The 11143-nt window shown below is 47.4% G+C and overlaps 1 non-coding gene across 1 annotated transcript; it reads right to left on the bottom strand.

Annotated features, from left to right (window-relative positions):
- Nucleotides 1–7233: 7233 nt before the first annotated feature.
- Nucleotides 7234–7305, bottom strand: trnae-uuc (transfer RNA glutamic acid (anticodon UUC)). Its single transcript has one exon. It is a non-coding gene; the product is annotated as a tRNA-Glu (tRNA).
- Nucleotides 7306–11143: the final 3838 nt, after the last annotated feature.

Here is an 11143-nt window from a genome sequence, read left to right as displayed (position 1 = left end):
GCGCCACTCTGCTGCTGCACGCGCCGCCCCTTCCACAGAACACTTCAGGTTTTCGTCTGGCACGCGGCAGGCACGTTCGAGCCTGATGTCAAAGACCTCCACTGCTGTCGTGTAATATGCTGTTTCGCGGACGTATGGAGGCTGTGTAAATATAAACTTATTTCTAAATTCCCACATTCTGTTGGTCGAACTGTGATTTCACACTGAATCACAACATGTGTCACAGCGCAGACGGAGGCCATGCGGCCCACCTTCGCTCTGCTGGTTCTACACTTAAGTAAACGTGTGTCTCTATTCGTTTCATTCTCTCGCCTTCTCAGCGTAAATCTGCACATCTGAACGTGACCACCGAATTCCCTTTTGTGTCCACTGAATCTTCCTCTTTGTCAATGACAGACAGGGACTTACTGACCCTAACCAGTCCCTGTACGAAAACGTTCTTCCTAATGTCACTTTTACTTCTTTTCCTCGTGACTTTAAAATTCTGCCGAATCGTTGTGGATCCTTTCAGGTGTGGGAGCATTTTCACAACATTATTTCCTGTTTCTTGGTCCCTCATGACTTGGAAAAGTTCGGTTCTCCGAGGAGAGCTGTTCCAATTTTCCAATCTCCCTTGATTGTTGACATTCCTCAAACACCGCACCACTCACGTCAACTTGTTGAACACCATCTCCAACTATTTCACTTCCCTGTTTTCTGCCTCATTCGTACTCCAGACAGCCCAACCTCGTTTCACGAAGGCGTTTTTTGAGAAAATTAATCAGGCAGTTTTGCACAAGTCAAGTTAAAAAACGCGGGCTCGTCCGGGACCTCTCGCAACTCGGCATTGGAAAGGACCCTAAGCGAGAATCATACGCCTAGACCAACGAACCAGAGAGCCAGCACACAGCGAACCGCCCACACCGCTTGCGCGACCTGAGACTTGCTCAGTATAAAATACATTTGAGATTGCTCTGAGAATTGCAAGCGGCAAAGAGTTTCCCGAACAGCTGCTTCTCATTCAGTCTCCCTGCTGCTGTTTGTCCCGTCCCCGGGAACCGGGCTCTCTCCACTGGCAGATAATTCAACCATTTTGCTTCGAAACTTTTCTCTGACACCCGAGTGGCCAGTGACAAGCATTGCCCTCCTCAACATAGGGTACAGAGAACAGGAGAAGACCACGCAAACCTCCACGAGTGTATCAACTCGACTGTGCACATTGGGCCAGTATATCACTGGGAAATATTTATGTCCAAGCTATTTTCGGCAGCAGATGAGAAGGCGAGGTGCAGAACAGAGCGCTGTTATACCGGAAAGCTGCTAAAGACGACATTGAGTGAATAGGAGAGAATGCTTTCTCAGCTGGGTTATGGTCCCAACACGCACCCGTTGTGCCAGGGGTTCCACCTCGGTTCCACTCTTGCTTCACTCGCAACACCCCACACCCACCTCCCATAGTGCCAAGGCACTTTCCCCTGCAACCGCCGAATGTGTAACACCTGCCCATTTACCTGCTCCCTCCTGAATATCCAAGGGCTCAAACATACCTGCCAGGTGAAGCAGCAATTTTGCCACAACCTAGTCCACTGCATTCGCTGCTCACAGTGCCATTTCCCCAATGTAGCATGAAGCATAAACTGGGTGACTGCTTCGGAGAACATCCCGGTTCTGCCCGCAGGAAAAAGGCCCTGGCCTTGCGGTTGCCTGCCACTTTAACACATCACCCTGTTCCCTGACCAACATCTCTGTCTCAGGCTTGCAGCAGTGTTCTCGCTCCAGCTGAAAGAACAACACCTCATTTTCCACTTGGAGACCTTACAGCCCTCCGGTCTTCAATATCGAGTTCCATAACTTTAGGGCCTGAACTCCCCCATGTCCTTGACCCCTACCACACAAACGACTCCTTGTTATCACCTCGTCTGCTATGACACACTACGTATTGTTAGCCGCTAACAGTCTCCATTAACAGTTATTCGCCCTCTCACGCGGATCGTTATTCACTCCTACGTCCTTCCTATTGTTCTCTCTCTGAGCTGGCGGCAAACACAGCAATGTACATCGGAGACTCTGAGCCAGCTGAAACTTGCTCAGTGTGAAGTACATTCCACGTTGCTGCAAGAATTGCAAGCAGCAAAGCGTTTCCAGAACATCTGCTTGTCATTCTGTCCCCGGGGCAGAATGCCCACTTTGTCTCATCCCCAGGAACTGGACTACCTCCACTGGTGGATAATTAAACCATTTCATTTCTACTTGCACGTTGTTTTGGGGGATGGGACGGGGTTTAGGGCGGGGGGCGGGTAGAGTCCATTCGCTCTTCTGCTCTCTCTATCTCTGAAACCCTTGGGGTGAGAGGTCTCAGTTACGTTAATGCGGGGAACATGAACAACTTTGATTGTGAACTTTCTCCAAGGGTCTGTTATCGGAGAGATAGAAAGATGCTGTGCTGGCAGGACAGAAAGAAATGGACACCGAGGACTCTTCACCCACGTAAATTCACATTGTTGTGCAGCCTTCTTGGTGTTCAGAAATCGTCTTCACGCAGCAATCTTACGGAAAGTCTATTGCAAAGTGGGCATCGCTTTCTTTGCTGCGACCGCGCAGCAGTTAACATCTGAGCCCCAAGTGTCCCAGATGAAGAGAATCCGAGTGAAACCTTCACTCACTGAGAGTCATCCCCACGGCTCTGAGCTGAGGGACTGCAGGCAGTCCAACACGGAAGGGACGGTTAAAAATGAACCAGTTTTGCCCCCTCAGCCTCTCCGTCCCAGAGACAGGCAGTGGGACGGCATAAACACGTAGCATCATTCTCGCGCAGACAGAAGCCGTTCAGCCCATCGAATCCACGGCGACTGTCTGTCACTTGTCTCTCTCTCTGAGGTTATTCACAATCAGTGGTATCCGTCCTATTAGTAGGGGACTATGTCTGAGTCGTGATGCGGTTTCTGACATGCTTGTCATTCTCGTCTGGACCAGAGTGGTGAATTACTGCAAGGAATGGACGAAACCGCAAGGCATGTGTTTCACCTTTACCAGCTGATTGGCATCGCAGAGAACTGGGTTTGCGATTCAGTTCAGAGGAAACAGACGAAGTACAAAATACCACTGAGACCTCTAAAATCATGCCACTTGAATTGAGTGGATTTGGTGAGTGCATCGATATGCGACATTTGGACACTCGGAAAGTAGACGCAAAGGCAGCTTGCAGAAGAGAGCACCGATCCAAAGGAAAACAGCTCGAGGTGACACTAAACAATAGCAGAAGATGGTTTCGATCCATCGACCTCTGGGTTATGGGCCCAGCACGCTCCCGCTGCGCCACTCTGCTGCTGCACGCGCCGCCCCTTCCACAGAACACTTCAGGTTTCCGTCTGGCACGCGGCAGGCACGTTCGAGCCTCATGTCAAAGACCTCCACTGCTGCCGTGTAAGATGCTGTTTCGCAGACGTATGGAGGCTGTGTAAATATAAACTTATTTCTAAATTCCCACATTCTGTTGGTCGAACTGTGATTTCACACTGAATCACAACATGTGTCACAGCGCAGACGGAGGCCATGCGGCCCACCTTCGCTCTGCTGGTTCTACACTTAAGTAAACGTGTGTCTCTATTCGTTTCATTCTCTCGCCTTCTCAGCGTAAATCTGCACATCTGAACGTGACCACCGAATTCCCTTTTGTGTCTATTGAATCTTCCTCTTTGTCAATGACAGACAGGGACTTACTGACCCTACCACTCCCTGTACGAAAACGTTCTTCCGAATGTCACTTTTACTTCTTTTCATTGTGACTTTAAAATTCTGCCGAATTTTTGAGGTAGAGGTAAACAGCCAAAGATAATCACCGTCACTGCTTTCCTTCCATCGATCCAACTTTGTGAAACAGTATCTTTCACTGGCAAATAAAACACCTTTGTCCTCAGGTGCCTGCCTCATTTCGACCACGACTTCATGCCCCTCACTGTTCTCGTCTCATTTCCAAACACTTGGCTCATATCCTCAAAAGCAGCTCTGCGGATATCTGTTTGTTCCACCCTGACAGGCAGTGGGTTGCAGATTCCCGACCAGTCCCAATGTGATTGAAATATTTCAACCCCTCCACTGGTTTGCATCTTTAAAAAAGCCGTGGAACAATCTCCCTTTCCTTTTGACGACAGTTCTCAACTGTAGTCGGCAGGGTTCACACCTGCGTGGGGAACCCGCAATGGATTTCATGTCCATCGCATTCACCTCTCAGCCCACCAATACAGAACCACACTGACAGCTTCATTTCCCAGGTCTCTCTGCCCGTGGAGCTGAGAAAGAGTGAATCATTGCAGAGTTTGTTTGAATCCAATCATTTCACAGGTTTCGAAAGGGTTAAATATCTGCAAATGGCGAGTCTGAAAGATGAAATGGACGTTCAGTTAAAAAGAAATACAGAAATTGCAGGAGCAACTCAGCATGTCAAGCAGCATCTGTAGAAAGAGAATCAGAGACAACATTTCAGAACTTTTTTTTTCCTCATCCAGGTACAGCCAAACCTACTGAGTTGCTCCAGCAGTTTCGCTTTCTGTCTCGGACTGTCAGCATCCGCATTCCTTTACGTTAGAAATTCAATCAATTCAGAAACCCCTTTGTGCTTCCTCAGTGGAAAAGATTTCCGTTTGGGAAACATTTTCCTGACACCATTAAAACGCGCAACTTTGCGGTCAAGAAAGCGGTTGGAGCGTGAACAACAAACACGCCGGCCTTGCGTAGTCTGGAACCATGAACAGTGCATTTACGAGCCGAGCGCGCTGACCAATTGCGCCACAGAGACAGGTCCGAGCATCACTCGCACAGTCTCGTTGAGGAAGCTACTATTCAATTCATAATTCAACCTGCCCCGCCCAGAATTACCATTGTCTTCTCTCAGTTCAAACACAGCGAATACTGCAGAAAGCCAACGGGTCGAGCTGCATCTGTGGGAAGGTAAACAGAGCCGACGTTTTGAGTGTGTTACGGTTTTTGTTCAGAACTCAGTGTTTTGCCTCTTCCCGAAGTTGGTCCAGGTCTGTGTCTCAATTGGCAAACACATGGCAAGTGCAGTGCCGCAATGTGAAGTTATCGCCTTGGCTGTTTTAAACAAAAGCAGTGCATTGTTTAAATGGTGATATATTGGAATGTGGAGAAAGTGAGGACTAGAGGTGAAAGTCGAAAAATGTGGCACTGAAAAAGCAGAACAGGTCAGGTAGCATCTGAGGAGCAGGACAGTGAACGTTTCGGACACAAGCCCTTCATCAGGAATGATGTATTGATGTACAAAGGGGTCTCAGAGTCCCCCCACACCAGTCAATGCCAGTTGTCGGGCAGATGCAGCAGGCAATGAGCGAGGCAAGTGGTATATTACGAAGAGGAATTCAGTTCAGAAGTGGGGTCATTGAACATATTCAAGGCTAAATTCATCTGAGTTTTGAACAACAAAGAAGTGGATGGTTATGGGGTGGAGGTAAGAAAATGGTTTTAAGACCAGTACAGGTCGGTCACAGAGTATGACAGCACTGAACAGACCCTTCATCCAACTCGTCCATGCTGAGTATGTTCTCAAACTAAACTCGTCGCACCTACCAGTGTTTGGCCCATAAACCTTCGAACCTTTCATATTCATGTACTTATCCAAATGTCTTTTAAACGTTGTAACTGTACGTGTATAAAATCATGAGGGGTATGGATAGGATAAATAGACAAAGTCTTTTCCCAGGGGTGGGGGAGTCCAGAACGAGAGGGCATGGGTTTAGCATAAGAGGGGAAAGATACAAAAGAGATCTAAGGGGCAACGTTTTCACGCAGAGGATTGTACGTTTATTGAATGAACTGCCAGAGGAAGTGGTGAAGTCTAGTACGATTGCAACATTTAAAAGGCATTTGGTTAGGTATATGAATAGGAAGGGTTTGGAGGGATATGGGGCCGTGTGCTGTCAGGTGGGACGAGATTGGGTTGGGATAGTTGGTCGGCATGGACAAGTTGGACCAAACAGTCTGTTTCTGTGCTGTACATCTCTGTGACTCTATGACTTCTTCTGGACGTTCATTCTGCACTCAGACCACTCTCTTAAAAACGATCCTTGTTCTGTCTTTATAAAATCTTTCTCTACTCACCTCAAAATATTTGCTCCCTGATCCTGAAACCCCCAGCTGAGGGAAAGGACACCTGTTGTTCACCTCATCCGTATCCCTCATGATTTTATAATCCTCTATATGCAGTGTGTAGTGGCTCATTGAAATAATGTCCTGATGCAGCTTCGTTTGTGGGTGTTGGGATGATTGCTTCGGTGGTTAAGCACTTGGTTTGCGTGTGTTGTTTTTCTGTAGACGCTAGTGTGAAGTTCCCTATTGACTGTTCGCTCTACTGTGACATCTAAGAATGGCACTTTGTTGTTGTTCTCCTCCTCTTCAAACCAGGAGCCCCCCTCAGGCCATAGTCTCACTACTTGGAACACCAATATACAGACTAGTCAAAGGCCTCCACTGAAGACTAAAACACCAAGTCGAAGATTCACGCCACTCCATTTATTCCATCCAAGAATTCCTGAAGACCAAAGACACTAAGTTAGAAGAGGATGGAATAATGATGTCCTTTGACATAACAGCCCTGTTCACATCCATTAACATCAACGTGGCCAAAGAAAACTGAAGACACTACTCGAAGAACCAAAGACACAAATACAGCACCAACTTCATCAGCAAAGATAGCACTATCCACCTTGTGGAACTGTGCCTTAACCACCCACTTCATATTCAGTAACAAGCCTCAAACAACTCAACGAAACACCCATGAAACCACCAGTATCAGGATTCCTAGCAGAAGCAATAATGCAGAGTCTCAAACCAACAGCCCTTCCAACGATCCAACCCAAACTTTGTGTCCGCCACAGTGATGACACTTTTGTCATCAAAAAATGAAGCAAATTAGAGGAAACCTACAACACCATCAATAATATCCTTACTGGCATAAAATTCACAAAAGAGGAGAACAACAACAAAGTGCCATTTCGAGATGTCACAGTAGAGCGAACAGTCAATGGTAAATTCAAAACAGCGTCTACAGGAAAACAACACACACGAACCAAGTACTTAGCTACAGAAGCAATGATCCCTACACATACAAACAAGCCTGAATCAGGACACTATTTCAACGAGGCAATACACACTGCAGTAGCCAGTCACGACGAAGACCAAGAAGGAACTGCACAGCGCATTTAAGGAGAATGGGTAGGCAAAGGATCCACTGAGAAATACTTCCCTGACCGGGAATCGAACCCGGGCCGCAGCGGTGAAAGCGCCGAATCCTAACCACTCGACCACCAGGGAGACAGCGGTACTCCCTCACAGCTCTAATGTAAATTGCTTCCCTGCCCGGAAATCGAACCTGGGCCACGATCGTGAGAAGGCTTCCACCAATGTCATTGCTTGTATCCATTGCTCCCGATGCGGTCTCCTCTACATTGGGGAGACTGGAGACTCCTCGCAGAGTCAAGTCACAGCGCTTGAGGGAACATCTCCAGGACACCCGCACCAATCAACTCCATCACCCTCTGGCCCAACATTTCAACCCCCCTCCCACTCTGCCGAGAACATGCAGGTCCTGGGCCTCCTCCATCGCCGCTCACTCCCCACCCGATGCCTGAAGGAAGAACGCCCCACCTTTCGCCTCTGATAAATTCAACCCCAGGACATCAATGTGGACTTCACCAGTTTCCTCATTTCCCCTCCCCCCACCATACCTCAGTTCCAACCTTCCAGCTCAGCGCTGTCCTCATGACCTGTCCTACCTGCCAATCTCCCTTCTCAACTGTTCGCTCCACCCTCCTCTCTGACCAGTCACCTCCATCCCCACCCCCATTCACCTATTGTACTCTTTGCTACCTTCGGCCCAGCACCCCCCAATTTATCTCGCCATCCCTGGAAGGATCCTGCCTCTATTCCTGAGGAAGGGCTTAAGCCCGAAATGTCGATTTTCCTGCTTCTCGGAAGCTGTCTGACCTGCTGTGCTTTTCCAGTACCATTCTGATCTAAACTCTGGTTTCCAGCATCTGCAGTCCCCACTTTTGCCTACCCAATAAACCCAGTGTGACGATTTCACATCAACAAACTGACACTAGCAGACACAACGTCTGCAGAAACCCTAGCCACATTACTTTACATTAAAGACATCTGTGAAATGATTTCCAGATAACTCAACTCTCTCAGCATTAAACAACGGCTAGTGAACCTTAAATACAAACAACCCGCGAACGAATGTTATTTACAAAATACCATACAAGGAAATTTATACATGAACTCTGCCGCACAGTTCTTTGTGGCAAGAAATGCTGGGATGAGAGAAGGAAGATTTTTTTTCAGCCAAAACGAATCGGCACTAACTGGACAGCCATTTAAAATCAACGCTGTCAGGCCAGGATGGAATATTGGAAGGGACAATTAGTTCTTCTTATTTCCTGAAGATTTACAAAGCTGAGACTGGGTTTTGGTGTTTGTTCCCTTTCCACTCCCAGAAGCCGCAGTGGTTGGGGCGGTGAGTTGGGGAAAGTGAAATGTGCCCGTGAGCAGCGTGTGGGGATCTTTCAGCTTCCCCTCCTCTGACAGCGCTGTGACGTGACTTTGATGTTCTCAGGGACACTTACTGACGCGAGCCAGTGAAAAGAGTCTCGTTCCTGCAGATCAGGAATTCAAACCGTATGCCGGCTTCAGGACTATGAGAAAGATTAATTGGGGTGTGTGAAGAAGCTGTGAGCTGCATTTCAAACAGGTAGGTGGAGTCAGATGCGTCATCCATTGCGCCCCTGGCACTGTGCGGACCTGACGCCGCCATGCTGCAGAGTTCTGACGTTATACGGACATGGGCAGCAATGGGAACATTCACAAGGTGAACAGCCAAAGATAATCACCGTCACTGCTTCCCTTCCATTGTACCAAATTTGTGAAGCAGTATCTTTCACTGGCAAATAAAACACCTTTGTCCTCAGGTGCCTGCCTCATTTCGACCACGACTTCATGCCCCTCACTGTTCTCGTCTCATTTCCAAACACTTGGCTCATATCCTCAAAAGCAGCTCTGTGGGTATCTGCTTGTCCCACCCTGACAGGCAGTGGGTTGCAGATTCCCGACCAGTCCCAATGTGATTGAAATATTTCAACCCCTCCACTGATTTGCATCTTTAAAAAAACCGTGGAGCAATCTCCCTTTCTTTTTGACGACAGTTCTCAACTGTAGTCGGCAGGGTTCACACCTGCGTGGGGAAACCGCAATGGATTTCATGTCCATCGCATTCACCACTCGGCCCACCAATACAGAACCACACTGACAGCTTCATTTCCCAGGTCTCTCTGCCTGTGGAGCTGAGAAAGAGTGAATCATTGCAGAGTTTGTTTGAATCCAATCACTTCACAGGTTTCGAAAGGGTTAAATATCTGCAAATGGCGATTCTAGGTGTTTCATCCCGAAAGATGAAATGGGCGTTCAGTTAAAAACAAAACCAGAAATTGCAGGAGCAACTCAGCAGGTCAGGCAGCATCTGTAGAAAGAGAATCAGAGACAACATTTCAGAACTTTTTTTTCCTCATCCAGGTACTGAGTTGCTCCAGCAGTTTCGCTTTCTGTCTCGGACTGTAAGCATCCGCAGTCCTTTACGTTAGAAAATATATCAATTCATAAACCCCTTTGTGCTTCCTCAGTGGAAAAGATTTCCGTTTGGGAAACATTTTCCAGACACCATTAAAAACGCGCATCTTTGCAGCCAAGAAAGCGGTTTGAGCGTGAACAACAAACGCGCCGTCTCGGGGTGGTCTCCAACCACCAACCTTCCGGTTAACAGCCGAACGCGCTGACCAGTTGCGCCACAGAGACAGGCCCGGCCCTTCCTGCACAGTTTCCTTGAGGAAGTTACTATTCAATTCATAATTCAACCTGCCCCGCACAGAAGTGCCATTGTCAAAGCACTGATAACATGGTAGTCTGGTGTCAGCTCGATTTCAGGTCCTGATTTCTCTGTCCTCTGGTCCCCCTGTTCCCACAGAGTAAAATGTTGTCTGTTCTCAGCTCTACTCGATTTCTGCTGAATCTTTGACCCCCTTTTACACCTTCTGGAGCAATAAAATATTCTGAGCCTCCAGGAAATGACACCTTATTTTTCCCCCTCCTGATTTTAAAAAACTATAAAGTTATCTGTCAACTTGCTAGGCTTCGTTGGAAAAATGTCCCAGCTTCTTCTTAACTCAAACCCTCCATTCCCAGCAGCACGCTGGTAAAGTAGGGAATAGGGATTTGTATCAAATCCCATAAATGTACTGTCTGAAAAAATCTGGCTGTGTTCTTGCCTGAGATATTGAGAGTGCCTGGTGTAAGTAATTACGAATGCAATTATTTTGGTCACAGAATTGAACAATCATTTTGCAACAAAGGGGTCTACTCTGATAAGGAGATAGCGGTCATTTCTAGGGTAACTGAACAGTTTGTAGATCAGGGAGATGAAGTTCCAGACACTTGGGAAAGGCAAGAAATGACTGTGATAAATAAGACAAAGAACTGTGGATGCTGGAAAACTGAAACAAAAACTGACAACACTGGAAAAACTCAGCAGGACTGGAAGCATATGTGGAGAAAAAGCAGAGTTAAGGTTTCCAGTCCAACAACTCCTCTTCAGGATTCTGAAATAGTTTGTGAGAACCTCTTAAGACTACTGCTCCGCTTTAAGACAATAATACACAGGAGCAGGATGAGGCCATTTGGCCCATCGAGTCTACTCCACCAGTCGATCATGGCTGATATATTTCTCCATCCCATTCTGCTGCCTTCTCCTCATAACCCTTGACCCCTTACTAATCAAGAACCTATCTCTGTCTTAAATGCCCTCAATGGCTTGGCATCCTCAACCCTTCTCCTAGTGGAAACATCATCTCCACATCCACACTATCCGGTAATAGAGTGGCACAGCGCTGCCTGACCCACTGTGATCTTCAGCATTTGTTGTTTTCAGGAAGGATTCCAGCATCTACAACAACGCGCTTCTAAATTTTGTACCCAGTTGGTTAGCTCTCCCTGGATCCCGTGAGATTTAACCTGACTCAACAATCCACTGTGTGGTACAATTAACAAAGTTCCCAGGCCCCACCTCCTTTTGCACACGTAAGTAGCACAATCAGTGGTGAGC

The sequence above is a fragment of the Chiloscyllium plagiosum genome, unplaced genomic scaffold (genome assembly GCF_037043375.1).
Source record: "Chiloscyllium plagiosum isolate Xiang-an unplaced genomic scaffold, Cpla_swu_hap1 HiC_scaffold_27, whole genome shotgun sequence".
Lineage (NCBI taxonomy): Eukaryota > Metazoa > Chordata > Chondrichthyes > Orectolobiformes > Hemiscylliidae > Chiloscyllium > Chiloscyllium plagiosum.
The sequence above is the reverse complement of the archived record's forward strand: the minus strand, read 5'-3'. Positions and strand labels throughout refer to the sequence as shown.